The sequence below is a fragment of the Dromiciops gliroides genome, chromosome 2, assembly GCF_019393635.1.
Source record: "Dromiciops gliroides isolate mDroGli1 chromosome 2, mDroGli1.pri, whole genome shotgun sequence".
Lineage (NCBI taxonomy): Eukaryota > Metazoa > Chordata > Mammalia > Microbiotheria > Microbiotheriidae > Dromiciops > Dromiciops gliroides.
This window is the reverse complement of record NC_057862.1, coordinates 303806725-303824810: the sequence shown is the minus strand read 5'-3', so window position 1 is coordinate 303824810 and position 18086 is coordinate 303806725. Positions and strand designations below refer to the sequence as shown.

Below are 18086 nucleotides of genomic sequence, written 5' to 3'. Positions count from 1 at the left end.
TTTAGAGGACTTCAGGAAAAGGTCGGTCTGACTCAGGTAAAAGGGAGGAACAGTGCAGGGCAGCAGCCCAGTGCCAAGGGGGTCGGGGCAAGTCAGCAGGAAGCTGCAGGCCACAGCCGAACAACTGAGGCCCCTGGATCCTGGCTCAAAAATCTGGTGGCCCAGCAGGACAGTGGAAAAACCTACCTGCACCAGGCAAGAGGGCAAGTTGCCAGCTAGAGGACCACGAATAGGATAGGAGCGACATGGCCCACTGATCTAGCGTGCTCAGACAGGAAGTGCAGGGGGGCGAACTGCACACACTATAAAGGTCTCAGCATAAAAAGCTGTTCACAGAGCACCTATACCCCTGCACAAGAAGCCCCAAACAGGGACCCTGGTGCCCCCAGAGAAGACCTTAACTTATAAAATAAATAAATAAGCTGCAGTAATGAGTAAGAAGCAAAAAAGAGCCCTCTCCATTGAGAGCTTCTGTATCAACAGGGAAGAGGCAAACACAAACTCAGATGAGGACAATACCTCCAAATTGCCTACATGTGAAGCCTCAAGAGGGAAGGTGAATTGGACTCAAGAACAAAAAGCCTTCCTGGAAGAGCTCAAAAAGTATTTAAAAAATCAATTGAGAGAGGTAGAAGAAAAAATGGGGAAAGAAATGAAAGCAAAACAAGAAAACTATGAAAAAAGAATCAGCAGCTTGGAAAAGGAAGCACTAAGATTGATGGCAGAAAACAATTCCTTAAAAAACTCATCTGGCCAAATGGAAAAAAAAGGTGATTAACTTCACTGAAAAAAACAATGCCTTAAAAAATTCATTTGGCCAAATGGAAAAAAGGTGCATAATCTCGTTGAAGAAAATAATGCCTTAAAAAATTCATCTGGCTAAATGGAAAAAAAAGATGCATAATCTCAATGCAGAAAACAATGCCTTAAAAATTAAAATTGGACAGTTGGAAGATAAGGAATCCATGAGACACCAGTAATCAGTCAAGCAGAATCAAAAGAATGAAAAAATAGAAGAAAATGTGAAATACCTCATTGGAAAGACAACTGACATGGACAACAGATCCAGGAGAGACAATTTGAGAATCACTGGACTGCCTGAAAGCCATGATCAGAAAAAGAATCTAGACACCATATTCCAGGAAATTATTGGGGAAAACTGCCCTGATATCATAGAACCAAAGGATAAAATCATCATTGAAAGAATCCACCAATAACCTCCTGAAAGAGACCCCAAAAGGAAAACCCCAAGGAATATTGTAGCCAAATTCCAGAATTATCAGGTGAAGGAGAAAATACTCCAAGCAGCCAGAAAGAAGCAATTTAAATATCATGGAGCCACAGTCAGGATTGCTCAGGACAGGTCCTGCCAGGGCAGCTTCAACATTAAAGGACCACAAGGCTTGGAATATGATATTCCTGAAGGCAAAGGAGCTTGGATTGCAGCCAAGAATCTATTACCCAGCAAAACTGAGCATTCTCTTTCAGGGGAAAAGATGGACATTCAATGACATTGGGGACTTTCAATCTTTCATGATGAAAAGACCAGAACTGAATAGAAAATTTGATCTTAACATACAAGACTCAAGAGAAGTTTAAAAAGGTAAACAGAGGGGAAAAAAAGTTACTCAATTACGTTAAACTATTTACATCACTACATGGTAAGATAATACTCATAACTCTTAAGAACTATAAATGTATTTGGGCAGAGAGAAGGACTTTACACAGAGGGTATAAATATAAATTGTCTTGGATGTGATGATAAAAGAAAATTAAGGGGTTAAAAAGGGAGTCTATGGGGAGGAGAGGAAAGGGGAGGTGGAATGGGGTGAATTATATCATATGAAGAGGTGAAAAAAAACCCTATTACAATAGAGGGAAAGAAAGGAGGGGTGAACATTGTTTCAACCCTACTCTCATTAGATTTTATTCAAAGAGGGAATAACATATATGTTCATTGAGCTGAAGAAACTTAGCTCATTCTTTAGGGAAGTAAAAGGGGAAGGGAAAGGCGGGGACTGATAGAAGGGAGGACAAAAACAAGGGAGAAAAGGTTAAAGAAAAGGGAGGGGGTGATAAAAAGGGAGGGCAGATTGGGGGTGGCAGGGGTAAGAAGTAAAATGTTGGTGAGGAGGAATAGGGTGAAAGAAGGGGGAAAATATACAAAGGAGGTAAATAGAATGGAGGGGAATAGACAGTTAGTAATAATAACTGTGAATGTGAATGGGATGAACTCTGCTATAAAACGGAAGCAAATTGCAGAGTAGATTAAAAAACAGAATCCTACAATATGCCATTTACAAGAAATACATTTGAAGCAGAGAGATACACACAGAGTAAAGGTGAAAGGCTGGAGCAGAATATCTTATGCTTCAGCTAAAGTGAAAAAAGCAGGGGTAGCAATCCTTATCTCAGACAAGGCACAGGCAAATATAGATTTCATTAAAAGAGATAAGGAAGGAAATTGCATCTTGCTAAAAGGTACTATAGATAATGAAGTAATATCAATATCATATATGTATGCGCCAAGTGGTATAGCATCCAAATTCTTAGAGGAGAAGTTAAATGAGTTACAAGAGGAATTAGACAGTAATACTATACTAGTGGGGGATTTGAATCTCCCCCTCTCAGAATTAGATAAATCTAGCCAAAAAAAATAAATAAGAAAGAAGTGAAAAAGGTGAATAGATTACTAGAAAAGTTAGACATGATAGATGTCTGGAGAAAATTGAATGGGGATAGAAAAGAATATACCTTTTTCTAAGCAGTACATGGCACATTTTCAAAAATTGACCATGTATTAGGGCACAAAAACATCATAGTCAAATGTAGAAAGGCAGAAATAGTAAATTCATCCTTCTCAGATTATGATGCAATAAAAATTACATGTAAGAAAGAGCCATGGAAAAGCAGAATGAAAATCAATTGGAAACTAAATAATTTCATTCTGAGGAATGAAAGGGTCAAACAACAAATCATAGAAACAATCAATAACTATATCCAAGACAATGACAGTAATGAGACAACATACCAAAATCTATGGGATGCAGCCAAAGCAGTGCTTAGGGGAAAATTTATAGTTCTAAATGCTTACATGAATAAAAAAGAGAAAGAGGAGATTAATAAATTGGGCATGCAACTTAAAAGCTAGAAAAAGAACAAATTAGAAATCCCCAATTAAATACTAAACTAGAGATCGTGAAAATTAAAGGAGAGATTAATAAGATTGAAAGCAAGAAAACTATAGAATTAATCAATAAAACTAAGAACTGGTATTATGAAAAAAACAATAAAATAAATAAAGTATTGGTTAATTTGATAAAAAAAAAGAAAGAAAACCAAATTTACCAGTATCAAAAATGAACAGGGTGATGTTACCACCATTGAAGTGGAAATTAAATCAATAATTAGGAATGGCTGGACAAGCTGTGGTATATGAATGTAATGGAATACTATTGTGCTGTAAGAAATGATGGACAGGAAGAGTTCAGAGAAACCTGGAGGGTCTTGTGTGGACTGATGATGAGTGAGATGAGCAGAACCAGAAGAACATTGTACACAGTATCATCAACATTGTGTGTTGACCTACTGTGATGGACTATATTCTTCTCACCAATGCAATGATACAGAAAGGCTCCAGGGAACTCATTATGGAGGAGGATCTCCAAATCCAGGGGGAAAAAAAGAACTGTGGAGTATAGATGTTGAATGAACCATACTATTTATTTGGTTTTGGTGCTGTTGTTTTTCTATTTTGAGATTTTTCCTCATTGCTCTGTTTTTTCTCTTAGAACATGACTAATGTAAAAATATGTTTAATGTTATTATATATATATATATATATATACATACATATAACCTATATATATATATATGTACGTATATATAACCCATATCAGATTACCTGCTGTCTAGGGGAGGGTGGAGGGAAGGGAGGGAGGGAGAAAAATCTGAAATTGGAAAGCTTGTATAAACATAAGTTGAGAACTATCTTTACATGTAATGGAGAAAATAAATAAAATACAAAAAAAATCAAATTAGAGAAGTAGAAGAAAAATTGTAGAAAGGTATAAAAATAATACAAGTCAACCATGAAAAAGAAGTACAAAAATTTACTGAGGAGTAATGATTGGAATGACACCACCTACTGGAGACTTACTATAGGAAAGCTCCACCATGAGGAGAATGCCTCAGAGGGCAAGGCCATGTGGCTTTTCCTTGGCCTCAGGAAGTGATGTTTGCTCATGGGTACTGTCTATCAAGGCTACCAGTCAATCAACTTGAGGAGCCTCCCATTTTCTGGGAGGGGACAGGAAGGAGGAAGGAGGGCCTGTGTGGAGAGCTCTGTTGCTTTTTGGTTCCTGACTTCACCGTGGAGGGGGAGAGAGAGAGAGAGAGGGTCCAGAGGACTTCACAGGAAAATTGAGGAAAGAAAGGAAAGATAGTATTGCCAGGCTGTTGGAATTCTGTTCTCAATCTTTCTCTTTCTATCTTTCAATAAAACCTTGAAAACCTAAACTCATTTTATCTGTGATTTTAGTCAGCTTCCCCCAAAACTGGGGGAAGAGATTAGAACCCACATTTAGAATTGTAAATTGCACAGAGGGAAATAACTCCTTAAAAAACATATTTAGCCAAATGGAAAAGGAAGTACAGAAGATCCCTGAAGAAAATAATTATTTTAAAATTAAAATTGAACAAATGGAAACTAATGATTCTATGAGACACCAAGATACAATAAAACAAAATTTTAAAAGTTAAAAAAAATACAATAGAAGAAAATGTGAAATTTCTCATTGGAAAAACAACTGACCTAGAAAATAGATCCAGGAAAGATAGTATAAGAATTATAGGACTACCTGAAAGCCATGACCAAAAAAGGCCTGAACAATATCTGTCACGAAATTATCAAATGGGGCAGCTAGGTGGCACAGTGGATAGAGCAACAGCCCTAGAGTCAGGAGGACCTGAGTTCAAATCCAGCCTCAGACACTTAAAACTTACTAGCTGTGTGACGCTGGGCAAGTCACTTAACCCCAATTGCCCATAAAAAAGAATTTATCAAAGAAAGCTGCCATGAAATATTATAAGCAGAGGGCAATGTAGAAATTGAAAGAATCCACCAATCACTGCCTGAAATAGATCCCAAAATGAAAACTCCCCAGAACATCATAGACCAAATTTCAAAGCTCACAGATAAAAGAAAAATTAATTCAAGCAGTCAAAAAGAAACAATTCAAATACTGTGGAGATACAGTCAGAATTACACAGGATTTGACAGCTTCCACCTTAAAGAATCACAGGGCTTGGAATATAATATACTGGGAAGAAAAGGAGTTAGGTTTACAACCAAGACTCACCTACCCAGCAAAATTAAATATATGCTTTCAGGGGGAAACATGGACATTTAAAGAAATAGAGGACTTTCAAGCATTTCTGATTAAAAGGCCAGAGTTGAATAAAAAAAATTGACCTCCAAATATGACTCAACAGAAACATAAAAAAGGTAAAAAAAGGAACAATAAAGGAAAAACTGTAAGAAATTTAATAAGGTTAAACTGTTTCTAGTTCTATATGATAAGATAATATTTGTATCAATAATTTTGTTCTAAGAGCAATTATTAGAGCAATTAGAAGTATTTGTAAAGTGGATGTGGTCATGAGGTAATATTGAAGGGATGATAATATTTATGAGTCTTAACAACTTTACTATAAGAATAATTAGACAGAGGGTGTGGTCATAAGGTGACATTGATGTAATGACACCCCAGAAAACAAAATAAAGGGGTAAAAAGAAATTGTGTAGAAGAAGAACGAGGGGGGAAATTGAATGGGGTGAATTGTCACACACACAAAGAAGCATAAAAGAACTATTATAATGGAGGGGAAGATGGGGGAAGGCATGGGCAAAAAATAAACCTCACTCTCATCAAAATTGGCTCAAAGAGGGAAAAACAAACACACTCTGTTGGATATAGAAATCTATCTTACCCTACAAGGAAGTTTAAAAAGGGATGGTGATAATAGAAGGGAGGGACTGACACAAGGGAGGGGACATTGGGGAAGGTGGTGATCATAAGTAAAACATTTTTGAGAAGGGAGAGGGTGGGGGTTCAGAGTGGGAGGGATAAAGATGTGAAAAAAAGCATGGAGAGAAATAAACAGTAATAATAACGATACATGTGAGTGGATGAACTCACCCATTAAATGGAAGCAGATAGAAGAATGGATTAAAAACCAAAATCCTACAATATGTTGTTTACAAAAAACACATTTGAAGAAGAGAGATACATATGGTATAAATGTAAGGGACTTGAAAACAATCTATTGTGCTTCAGGTGAAGCAAAGAAAGTACAGATAACAATCATGATTTAAAACAAAGCAAAAGCAAAAATAGTTCTTGTTAAAAGAGATAAAGGGGGGGGGGCAGCTAGGTGGTACAGTGGATAAAGCACCGGCCCTGGATTCAGAAGTACCTGAGTTCAAATCCGGGCTCAGACACTTGACACTTACTAGCTGTGTGACCCTGGGAAAGTCACTTAACCCCCATTGCCCCACAAAAAAAAAAAAGAGATAAAGGGGGAAGCTAGATGGCACAGTGAATAAAGCACTGGCCCTGGATTTAGGGGGACCTGAGTTCAAATCTGGCCTCAGACACTTGACACTAGCTGTGTGACCATGGGCAAGTCACTTAACCCTCATTGCCCCACAAAAAGAGAGAGAGAGAGAGAGAGAGAGAGAGAGATAAAGAAGAAAGCTATATCTTGCTGAAAGGTACCATAGACAATGAAATCATATCAATGTTTAACATATATGAACCAAATGTTATAGCACCTAAATTTTTGAAGAAGTTGAATGAATTACAGGATGAAATAGACAATAAAACCATCCTAGAACTCGATAAATCTAATGAAAAAATAAACAAGAAAAAGTTAAGGAAATGAATAAAATTCTTGAAAAGTTATATGTGATAGGTCTGTGGAGAAAATTGAATGGGAATAGAAAGGAATATACTTTTTTCTCAGCAGTACATGTGACCTACATTAAAATTAACCATGTATTAGGGCATAAAAACCTTACAACCAGATGCAGAAAATCAGAAATTGTAAACACATCCATTTCAGATCATAATGCAATCAAAATTACATTCAATAATGAACAATTGAAAGAGATTAAAAACCAATTGGAAATTAAATAATGTGATCCTAAAAAACAAGTGGGTCAAAGAAGAAATCATAAAAATAATCAATAATTTCATTAAAGAAAATGACAATGATGAGACAATAAATCAAAATTTATGGCATGCAGCCAAAACAGTTCTTTGGGGGAAAATTTATATCCCTAACTGCTTACATCAATAAAATAGAGAAAAAACAGATAAATGATTTGGGCATGCAACTAAAAAAATAACAAGAAAATGAACAAATTAAAAATCCCCAACTAAACACCAAATTGGAAATCATGAAAATCAAGAGAGAGATTAATAAAATTGAAAATAAGAAAACTGTTTAATTAATAAATAAAAGTAGAAGCTGGTTTTATGAAAAAAAAACCACAATAAAATAAACCATTGGTTAATTTGATCAAAAAAAGGAAAGAAGAAAAACAAACTGCTAGTATCAAAAAACGAAAGGGTTGAACTCACCACCAATGAAGAGAAAATTAAGACAATTATTAGAAATTATTTTGCCCAATTATATTCTAGCAATACAATACTGGCTATAAAAATTGTTTCCCAGCTTTCTGCCTCCCTTCTAAGAAAATTCCAAAGGATTTATGATGAAAAGTGACATCCATTTCCAGAGAAAGAACTGATGGAGTCTAAATGCAGAAAGAAGCACATTTTTTACTTTATTTTGGGGGCAGGACTTTTTTGTTTGCCTGTTTTCTCTCACAACATGATTAACATGGAAATGTGTTTTGTATGATTGTACATGTATAACCTATATCAAATTACTTGCCTTATCAATGAGGGGGGAAGAGAGAGAAGGGAGAGAAGTTGACATTAACATTTTCAATATGTTAAAAAAAATGTGTTGGTTTTTTTTTAAATAAAATAATTTTAAAAGGAAATAGAGTCTTACTAATCTATCCTATACAATGGGTGATGCCATATATTTGTAGTTCTCAGTACATCTCAGTACATCTCCTTGGATAAAGTGATGATTATTATCAAAATGGTACCAAAAACATTGGGACTACAGTATAGATGATGGTATGTTTGAATCATCATTCATTATTAGGGAATCATCGACAGCTATACTAAGATTGCAAATGAATGATTAACTATTAGCATGTAACCTGTTGCAGCATGAAGGTCAATAACAAAACTTGCTCTGCATCACATTTCCTACTTTCTCCTGGCCCACCAACCAGGCCCTCCTCCTACCTTAGTCCCATGAGGGAGAGAGATAAATAACAAATCTTTGCTCCTTTCTAGGCCTCTACTGAGGGACTTTCCCCTTGTCATCAGAAATCAAGGTACCTCCTCACAATTTCACCAGTTTTATCTTTTTATATTTTCCTGGGAAGGAATTATTCGCTGACCACTAGTGTAGTACTGACCAAAATATGGAGGAGCTTTATCAGTTCCAGACTCTAGTAAGCAATATTACTGGTGTAGGAATAAAATCCCAAGTTCCTCTACCTACATATACCCCTGCCCTGTGTAGGCTAGGCTTATTTTTCTTTCTTTTTATAATTTAATGTTTTATTTTTACCAATTACATGTAAAAGTATTTTAACATTCTTTTTTTCAAATTTAAGTTCCAAATTCTCTCTCTCCCTCTCCACCCTACCCCCATTGAGAAGGCAAGAAATTTGACATAGATTACACATGTATAGTTATGCAAAACACAGCTCTATGTAAGTCATGCTATGAAAGAAAACACATTTTTAAAATCCAAGAAAAATAAACAAAAAATATCTTCTATCTGCATTCAGACTTCATCAGTTCTTTATCTGGAAGTGGACAGTACCTTTCATCATAAGTTCTTCAGAATTGGCTTGGATCAATGTATTCCTGAGAATAAAGTTATTCACAGTAGATCATCATACAATATTGTTATTACTATGTACATTGTTCTGGTTCTGCTCATTTCAGTTTGCATCAGCTCATCATTTTTTATAGCATGATAGTATTCCATCCCAAATCACATACAACAACTTTCTCAGCCATTCCCTAATTAATGGACGTTGGCTCAATTTCCAGCTATTTTTCTCTAAACCATATTGAGACATTCCTTGAGACTTGGTTGGCATAGGGGACTAAGGTTAATGTCTGACAGTTAATGTTACTTCTTTATTACCAGGGTACAAAGTAGGCACAAGGAGTGAGGATTGACTAAGGAGGTCATTGGCACAGGAGGTCAGGATTCAAGTCTGGCACAGAGGTTTACTACTCAACCATAGCACAAGGAGTCAGCATTAAGGTTCCAGGGGTAGCAAAATAGGTAACATTGTGGCTCCAGGGACATGTGCTACAACAGGCTCATAGTAGTGATCTGGGCTTGGGTTAGCTCCCTTGGCAGTTTAGGTTTGATATTGGGACAAAATGAGTCACTTATAAGTCATTTCACAGCATATTAAAATAAATTTACCTAGCCACAGCAGAATATTTAAGAATGACTGACATTGAAAACCGTTCAGTTGAGTAAAGTTCCTATTCTGTTCCATTAACCAAATATCTTAGAGCCCCTCTAGCTCCTTGTGCCTACTTTGTACCCTAAGCCAGAGTGTGGGCTCCTTCTACTGCTAATATTCATCCTCTGCAAAGAAAAAAATCACTTGCTGCTGCCAGGCAGTTTCAAGAGGGGATCCAGGATCCCTTGATCTCAAATACTCAATTTCCATGAAGGCTAATAATATCAAACCCAGGAACACTGTTCTATTACCTATGCTCAGAAAAAGGTGTGCAAAACAAAAGATGAGGACAGAGGCTCCTATAGGTCAATATATGTCCTCTAGCTGCCATATGTGAGTAGTCATATCAGTCAAAATCAGGCTCTTGGTACCTACACTCAGGCTCATTCTGCCTGGAAACCTCACTAGAAGTAGGAGATAACTAGAGTTCACAGGTACAAAATATAAATGGAAATTACCTTTCCCTTTAAATTGATGCAGCAAATCAGTTGTAGTGTGTTTGGCATATTTCTCCATTTCTCCAATTGTAGAAATATTTCTAGAGACCTGGGGAGATTCAAGCAACTATCCTTTCTAGTGACTCCACAAAGCTTTGTTCTAAAAATCTACAACAGAGTCCATATAACACAGTTCTTAATGGTCTTTTAAGTGACATATAAAAATTTTCAAGCAATTCATTTGTCATAGTTATTACACAAACAAAATGACTTCATAGAAGGACCAGTTCTACCTCAGTAGTTGGATTTAGAGATCACAATCTCTCTCAAATGCAAAATTATGCAAATTGAACAAATGACATTTTACAAGTCTACTAGATTGGGACTATCTTAGAAACCTCAGGTTTGATGTTGCAATGAAATAAAATGCTTCTGGAAAATTTAACCATTATCAAAAGGAAGACTATTTAGCCATATCAGGAGAAGAATATTCAATGAAGAGAAATAAAGTAGTACAGGTCTGACTCAAACTGAGCTAGAAACTCAAGGAAGAAAGAAGAGGAAATACTAGGAGAGGGGGGGAAGAGATACACAGAGAGTCAGAGAAAGACAGAAAGAGTAAGAGACAGTGACAGAGAGATAAAGCAGAGAAGAGAAACAGAGAGTCGGAGACAATAACAATTTAAATAAATCATGCCTGTTGAGATGGAACTCATAAATCACATGGGTGGGGAGAACCTGTAGGAGTAAACACTAGAAACAGAGCCAGCAAACATAATTGCCAGAGGCAAAGTTGAATATAATGTGGAAATGGATAAAACATAAATAAATGGTGGAAAACAAAAACCTAACACTCGTAGCAACCTTAAATGTGAATGGATTGAAAAAGAAAATCCAACAAAATTAAAGAGAATGGCAACATGGATAAGGAAAAAACAAAACTCTAAGTTTGCTGCATACAAGAAATACACTAGGGGCAGCTAGGTGGTGCAGTGGATAGAACACCAGCCCTGGATTCAGGAGGACCTGAGTTCAAATCCAACCTCAGCCACTTTACACACTTACTAGCTGTGTGACCCTGGGCAAATCACTTAACCCCAATTGCCTCACCAAAAAAAAAAAAAAAGAAAAGAAATACACTAAAAATAAAGACTGAAAAAAATGAGAAACTGGGAATACAATTTACCTTATATTAAGTGATACCCCCAAATGCAGAGCCTATTAGAAAAAGAAAAATTAAAAATCCATAATACCAAGAAAGATGTGGTATATATCATAGAAAGCACATAAAAATAAAATAGTATTAATATTAAATGTTCATTCATCAAATGGAATTGTATGTAAATTCATAGAGGAAAAATTAACAGAAGTGCTAAAAGTCATAAATAATAGCACAATAACCATAGGCAATTATAATTTTCTTATTTGCATAAATCTAACTGATGGGTAAGAGAAATATAGAACTGAACAGTTTGTCATAGAACTTAGATTTGAAAATTTTAAAGCATCTTCTAAATGGGAAAATTGATGAATGTGAATATCTCAGAACTATACAGTACCTAGAAAAAACTAAAGTATGTACTAAAGAGTAGAGAAGACTTATAAACCAATGGATTAATACTCAAATAATCAAATAAAATGGATTAATAATTTCTTCAGTCTAGGAGTTCCCTCCAATAGTACAGACTGCAAATAAGCTATGTCTATCCATCCTGTGTGATTCTCATACATATCAACCCAAAACTTTGACATATTTGTCAATGCTTTGAAGGCTTTTCTCACCTCCTCTTGATAGCTCAAAGGAACCAGCGAATAATTATGGCTATGATCTTGATGTGTGGGAGACATCTTTTTGTAAAATAGCTGGTAAGACAATTATTTTGTCCTTTGGAGTCTTTTTAGTAAACAGCAAACAATAAAATACAATGGAATTTAATACTTTATATATCCTTCATTCAACTGAGGAATGATCAAAATATAGTTCCTTGTTTAATAGCATTTACAAGTTTGCTTGTTCTCATATAGAATACCCTCAATTCCTTCATAATTCCATAAAGATTTGCATATCATCTAATCTAGCTATTTCTCTTACCTTTGTTCTCATTAATGCCATCTCCATATCCTCTGTAAGTACCTAAGAGACTCTGATATTATGTACAAGTATGGTGGCATTTCCAGTATCATTGAGGGGAAAAAATATAATAATTTTTCTAAACCTTTTCCAATTTTCTTCTATTTGTAGTTTTCTTTTGATTGTTATGGATGAATAACCTTGAGATGACTTTGTTTATTTGGATATCTTGAAAAGCTTTGTAAAATATTAGCTATATTCTCCACTGCTTCTCTCTGTTTTATGAGATGATATTGTTCATAATTACCCATCACCTTTCTTCATGAGACTTTATAAATAAGTTATACACTAATTTGGTGTTGCCTTTGACAGGTATATCTCTCCATTTGTCAAGTAAATAAATTGTGTTCCATGACACTTTCTGTATTCATTTTGGTCTCCTTGTAACAAATGATTTATATTGGTTTAATTTCTGAATGAAATTATTATAAATGATGCTTTTGTCATTGATGTTGTTCATTTCCCATTTATTTTATCAACATTTTTTGTTGTCAAATCTTGCCATTTTTACTTTCAAAACAACTCATATTTGTACCTTTTTTACTTAGATATTTTTTAATAAAAGTATTTTATTATCTTCCAGTTACATGTAGAGAGAGTTTTCAACATTTGTTTACATAATATTTCCAATTTCAAATTTTTCTCCCTCTCCTAGACAGCCGGTAATCTGATATAGGAGACACACACACACACACACACACACACACACACACACACACATATATATACATATACACATATATATGTACATGTGATAACGTTAAACATATTTCTGCATTAGTCATGTTTTAATAGAAGAATCAGAGCAAAAATGGAAAACCTCAGAAAAGAAAAACAACAGCACCAAGAACAAAAGAAATAGATAGTATGATTCAATCAGCATCCATATTCCACAGTTCTTTTTTTTTTCTTCTGGATTTGGAGAGCCTTTTCCATCATGAGTCCTTTGGAACTTTCTTGTACCATTGTATTGGTGAGAAGAATCTAGTCTATCACAGTTGATCAACACAAAATATTGATGATACTGTGTATAATGTTCTTCCAGTTCTGCTCATTTCACTCAACATCAGTTCACGCAAGTCCTTCCAGGTTTCTCTGAACTCCTCCTGTTCATAGTTTCTTACAGCACAATAGTATTCCATTACATTCATATAACACAACTTGTTCAGCTATTCCCCAGTTCATGGGCAACCCTCAATTTCCAATTCCTTGCCACCACAAAAAGAACAGCTATAAATATTTTTGTACATGTGGGTCCTTTTCCCTTTTCCATGATCTCTCTGGGGAAAAGACTTAATAGTGGTATTTCTGGGTCAAAGGATATATACAGCTTTATAGCCCTTTGGGCATAATTCCAAATTGCTCTCCAGAATGGCTGGATCAGTTCACAGCCCCACCAACAATGCATTAGTGTTCCAATTTTTCCACAGCTTCTCCAACATTTAATGTTAAAGGTGAGGTGAAATTAATAACTTTTTAAATTTCCTGAGCCAAGATTTAAACAAATGATCACAAGGTTTTTTAAAGTGAGTGAGTGGTAGAGGAGTTGGGGCAACTCTTTCTAAGGCCTTAGCAGATAAAAGGATGAAACATGCATCATGAGGACTTAGAAGGGTTCATTGAAGGGTTTTTAAAGACCAAGGAGACCTGAGTAAATCTGTAAGAAACAAGCAAGGAACCAGTAGAGAGAGACTGAGTATGGGAAAGAAAGAGGGTAGGAATGATTATTGTGACAAGCTCCCAATGGAAAAATCGGAGACTAAGATCATGAAAACAAGAGTTAGCCTTGGCCAGGAGTAGGAATACCTTATCTTCTGAACTTGGATCAAAGGATCATATTTGTAGAGATGGAAGGAATCTTAAAGGGCCTATTTAAAAAAACAAAAACCTTATCTTACCAATAGTGAATGTGAAACTCAAAAAAGTTAAAAGACTTGTCCAAGGTTACACAGGTAGTAATGGTAGAGAAAGAGTCCAAACTCAGGTCTTCTGTCTCCAAATCTAGTGTTCTTTCCCCATTGCACTATAGAAGAGAACTGGTGAAAATATAGAGAGGTTTTGATGAATGAAAGCAACAAGACAAGTTCAGAATAGATGGTCTCAATCTTAGCTAAATAGATTTGAAGGCCATGTGTTACAAGAGTGAAGGATGGAGATAGAATGGGGGGGTGAAGTGACTTGTCCAATGCCATCCATCCAGTAATTGGTGAAACTGGAAGTGAATCTGATTTCAAGACCTTCATTCTTTCCACTAAACTTGTTATCTCTTTTTATATTGGGAATCCTGTGGGATGGCAGTGCCATGCATTCATACTTAACTTGCCTGTCAAGTATAATATGAACATCCTTTAAAACAGCTATTCCAAGCCAGAGTGTCTATATGTTGCAGGGGTACTCAGTTGTGTGTGCCTCCCTCCAATAGTTTTCCAGTACTGAGCTGGCACTTGGACTGGAGCCAGAGACTGGATATCTGATGTGGGCTTCCTTTTGGAGGGATGTTCAAGCAGTACTTAGTATCTCTATAGATCACTTGTACATTCAGAGAAAACCAGGCCAAGTCTAGAGAGAGATGACAAAGGCATTATCCAACTTTGGAAGAAGCTACATCACCAGCTCCTCTAGGGATAATTGACCAGGCTTGATATGAAAGCTGTATGAGCCTGTAGTTTCATGTAGTGGAAATTTCCTGTAAACAACAGTTGCCTTAGTGGGATTTAGGTAACCTTGATTAAATCACTTGCCCCTCTTGGCCTTTTTCTCATTTATCAAGTGAAGGGATTGGACGAAGTGATTGCTAAGGTCCCTTCTAGTACTGCCATATTATATTCTCACATTTTATGGATTTTCTAACATTATTTTCAATTGTTTTATGTTCTACGATTCCATATACTGAACTTCTTCAGTTCTGAGATTCCGGTTTATTCATATTTATATCTTCACCAGTGACCACATAATCTCTTTCAGTAAATATTTGCTGATTATCAAAACATACTCCATACATGTAAGTCTGTTTTAAAAGTGTCTTTGTCTCACTTCATTTTACATTACTGGGACCAAAAAGTTCATGGTGTAAGAATTACAAATGGTTTCCCCATAAGATTCCCTCTTTAAATACCCATGGTTTCTTATCAACTCTTCTACCATGTCCTGCTGTGCTCATTTATCTGGTATTCAGTATTCCCCTTTCCCCATTCTCTGTTCAATATTTCTCTTCAGCTACTCTGTTCCTGGATTTCCTGCCTGCCTTTTGTTAATAGAGTCTATTTCCTCTGCTCTGTATAAATATGATAGGATTGAAAAGAAATCCACATAAATAATCAGCATTTCTGTATAATACCAACAAAATCCAGCAAGAAGATATAGAGAAATCCCATTTAAAATAACTACATATATTACAATATTATATATTACATTATATTATAATATATGGGACAGCTAGTTGGTGCAGTGAATAGAGCACAGGGCTTGGAATCAGGAAGACCTGAGTTCAAATATAGCATCAGACACTTCTTAGCTGTTTCCTCATTTGTAAAATGAGCTGGAGAAGGAAATGATAAATCAATCCAGTACCTTTTCCAAGAATAGCCTAAATAGAGTAATGAACAGTTGAACATGTCTGAAAAGACTAAACAACAACAATTATAACATATAAAATTATAATAAATAATATATATGTATATACTTGTACGTCTGACTACAAATAAATACACAGGAACTGTATGAATACAACAAAAAATGCTCTTCATAGAAATAAAAACAGACATAAATAATTGGAGAAATATTAATTGCTCATGAGTAGGCTGAGTCAACATGACAAAAGTCACAATAGTACCTAAATCATTTTTATTATTAAGTGCTGTGTCTCTCAAAATACCAAACTATTACTTTATAGAACTTTAAGAAAAGGAATAGCAAGTTATCTGGAAGAACAAAAGGTCAAGATTTTCAAGGGTGGGGGAGAGTAAGGAAGAAAGACTAAAAGTACCAGATTTCAAATGATACTGTACAACAGTGATTATCAAAACAATTTGATACTGGTTGAAAAATAGAGGGGTTGAGCAATGGAATAGAATGGGTAAGCAATGTATAGATAAAAACAAAAACAGTAGCATAGCATTCAATTAATCTAAAGACCATAGGGGACAAGGACTCACTATTTAACAAAAACTGTTGGAAAACTAGAAAGTTGTTAGGCAGAAATTAGGTTAAGACCAGGAATTCTTAAAGTTTTTCTACCCATTCTTTCCCTTCTCTCAATATGTCAGACAAAACCCCAAAAGGAACTAAAGGAAAGAAAAAAGGGGGGAAAAAGGAAAAGAAGGCCAAAAATGAAGATGTGGCGGAGAACGTAGTGAAAAAGTCTTGAAAGCATTGAAGGCACAAGCCAGTCCTGGCCAGAGGAATCAGCAGATATTCAAGGTCTGCCATGTATTCCCGGTGGGCCATGTACAAGTGAAGGTATACTACACCCAAAACCTGAATTGAAAGGAAAAAGAAACAGAAGGTGCCTGCTACCATCTCAAAGCCAGTTGGTAGGGATCAGAAAGGAGGAAACCGAGTGGTGAAGATCCGCAAAATGCCTAGGTATTACCCTACTGAGGATGTGCCTAGAAAGCTGCTAAGTCATGACAAAAAGCCCTTCAGCCAGTGCATGAGGAGACTCTGATCTAGCATCACTCCAGGCCCGGTTATGATCATGCTCACTGGCAGCCACAGGGGCAAGAAAATGTTTTTCCTGAAGCAGCTGTCTAGTGGCTTGGTACTGGTGACTGGACCTCTGACCATCAACCATGTTCCTCTGTGAAAAACCCATCAGAAATTTGTCATTGCCACCTCTACTAGGGTTAACTTTTCAGGCGTGAAAATTCCAAACCATCTTATTGATGTTTACTTCAAGAAGAAGAAGCTCTGTAAACCTAGACTCCAAGGAGAGATTTTTGACACAGAAAAAGAGAAATATGAGACTACAGAGCAGCGCAAGGCTGAGCAGAAAGCAGTGGACTCTCAGAACCTGCCCCAAATGAAAAAAGATTCCTCACCTCCCTAGCTACCTGTGTTCTGTATTTTCTCTCTCCAGTGGATTCTATGCTCACAAACTGGTGTTTTAAATGCCTGGAAGAAAACTCTTATTAAAATATTTGGAATAACAAAAAAACCGAAAAACAACAAAATACGTTTTTCCACTCATAACCCCTTTCACCCAAGAAATTTTCACGTGATCCCAGGAATATAAATGTATAAAAAGTATACAAATCAAACATTTACTGATAATAAATCATGAAGAAACTTATTTTAAAACAATCCTTAGGTATACATATAATTTTACCATTTATTAATAATGAAAACAAAATTTCATACTAATGAGATAGATGTGCTTCTTTATTTTTACATAAAGAATTAAATCTTGATGAAATATTTGATAATGTGGGATATAGAGCATCTTCAATTTTTTCAGAGATGGTCAACATTTTGATTTTATGATTGACAATGCTCATAAAAACCACTTTGCATAAACAACAAGTACAAAATGGCAGAAGTATGTTTAGGGCCATTTCAGAAATTATTGGAAATTCTATCCTAATCCCAAGCCAATATTCAAGTTTTAAACCTGTGTCAATTGATAACTCAGAAAATTCTTATTGAAGTTTTAATGGCAGATGACTGATGTTTTTTATTTCAATTGAGTATGGTTTATGAAACCACCTTAGTTTTTTAGGAGCAAAACTTGAAGGCAACTATTTATCCATGCACTTCAGATGATCAATTATAGCTCTGACAATTAAATCCTTGGGAAGGTTTTTTTCAATTATAAAATCATCTGGAGATGTAAACATTTCTAAGGAACCATTTTTACCACATTCTTCCATATTTTAAC

At 35.6% G+C, this 18086-nt stretch overlaps 1 pseudogene; it reads left to right on the top strand.

The window, feature by feature from the left end:
* Positions 1-12232: 12232 nt before the first annotated feature.
* LOC122738771 lies at positions 12233-17319 on the top strand (annotated as a pseudogene).
* Positions 17320-18086: the final 767 nt, after the last annotated feature.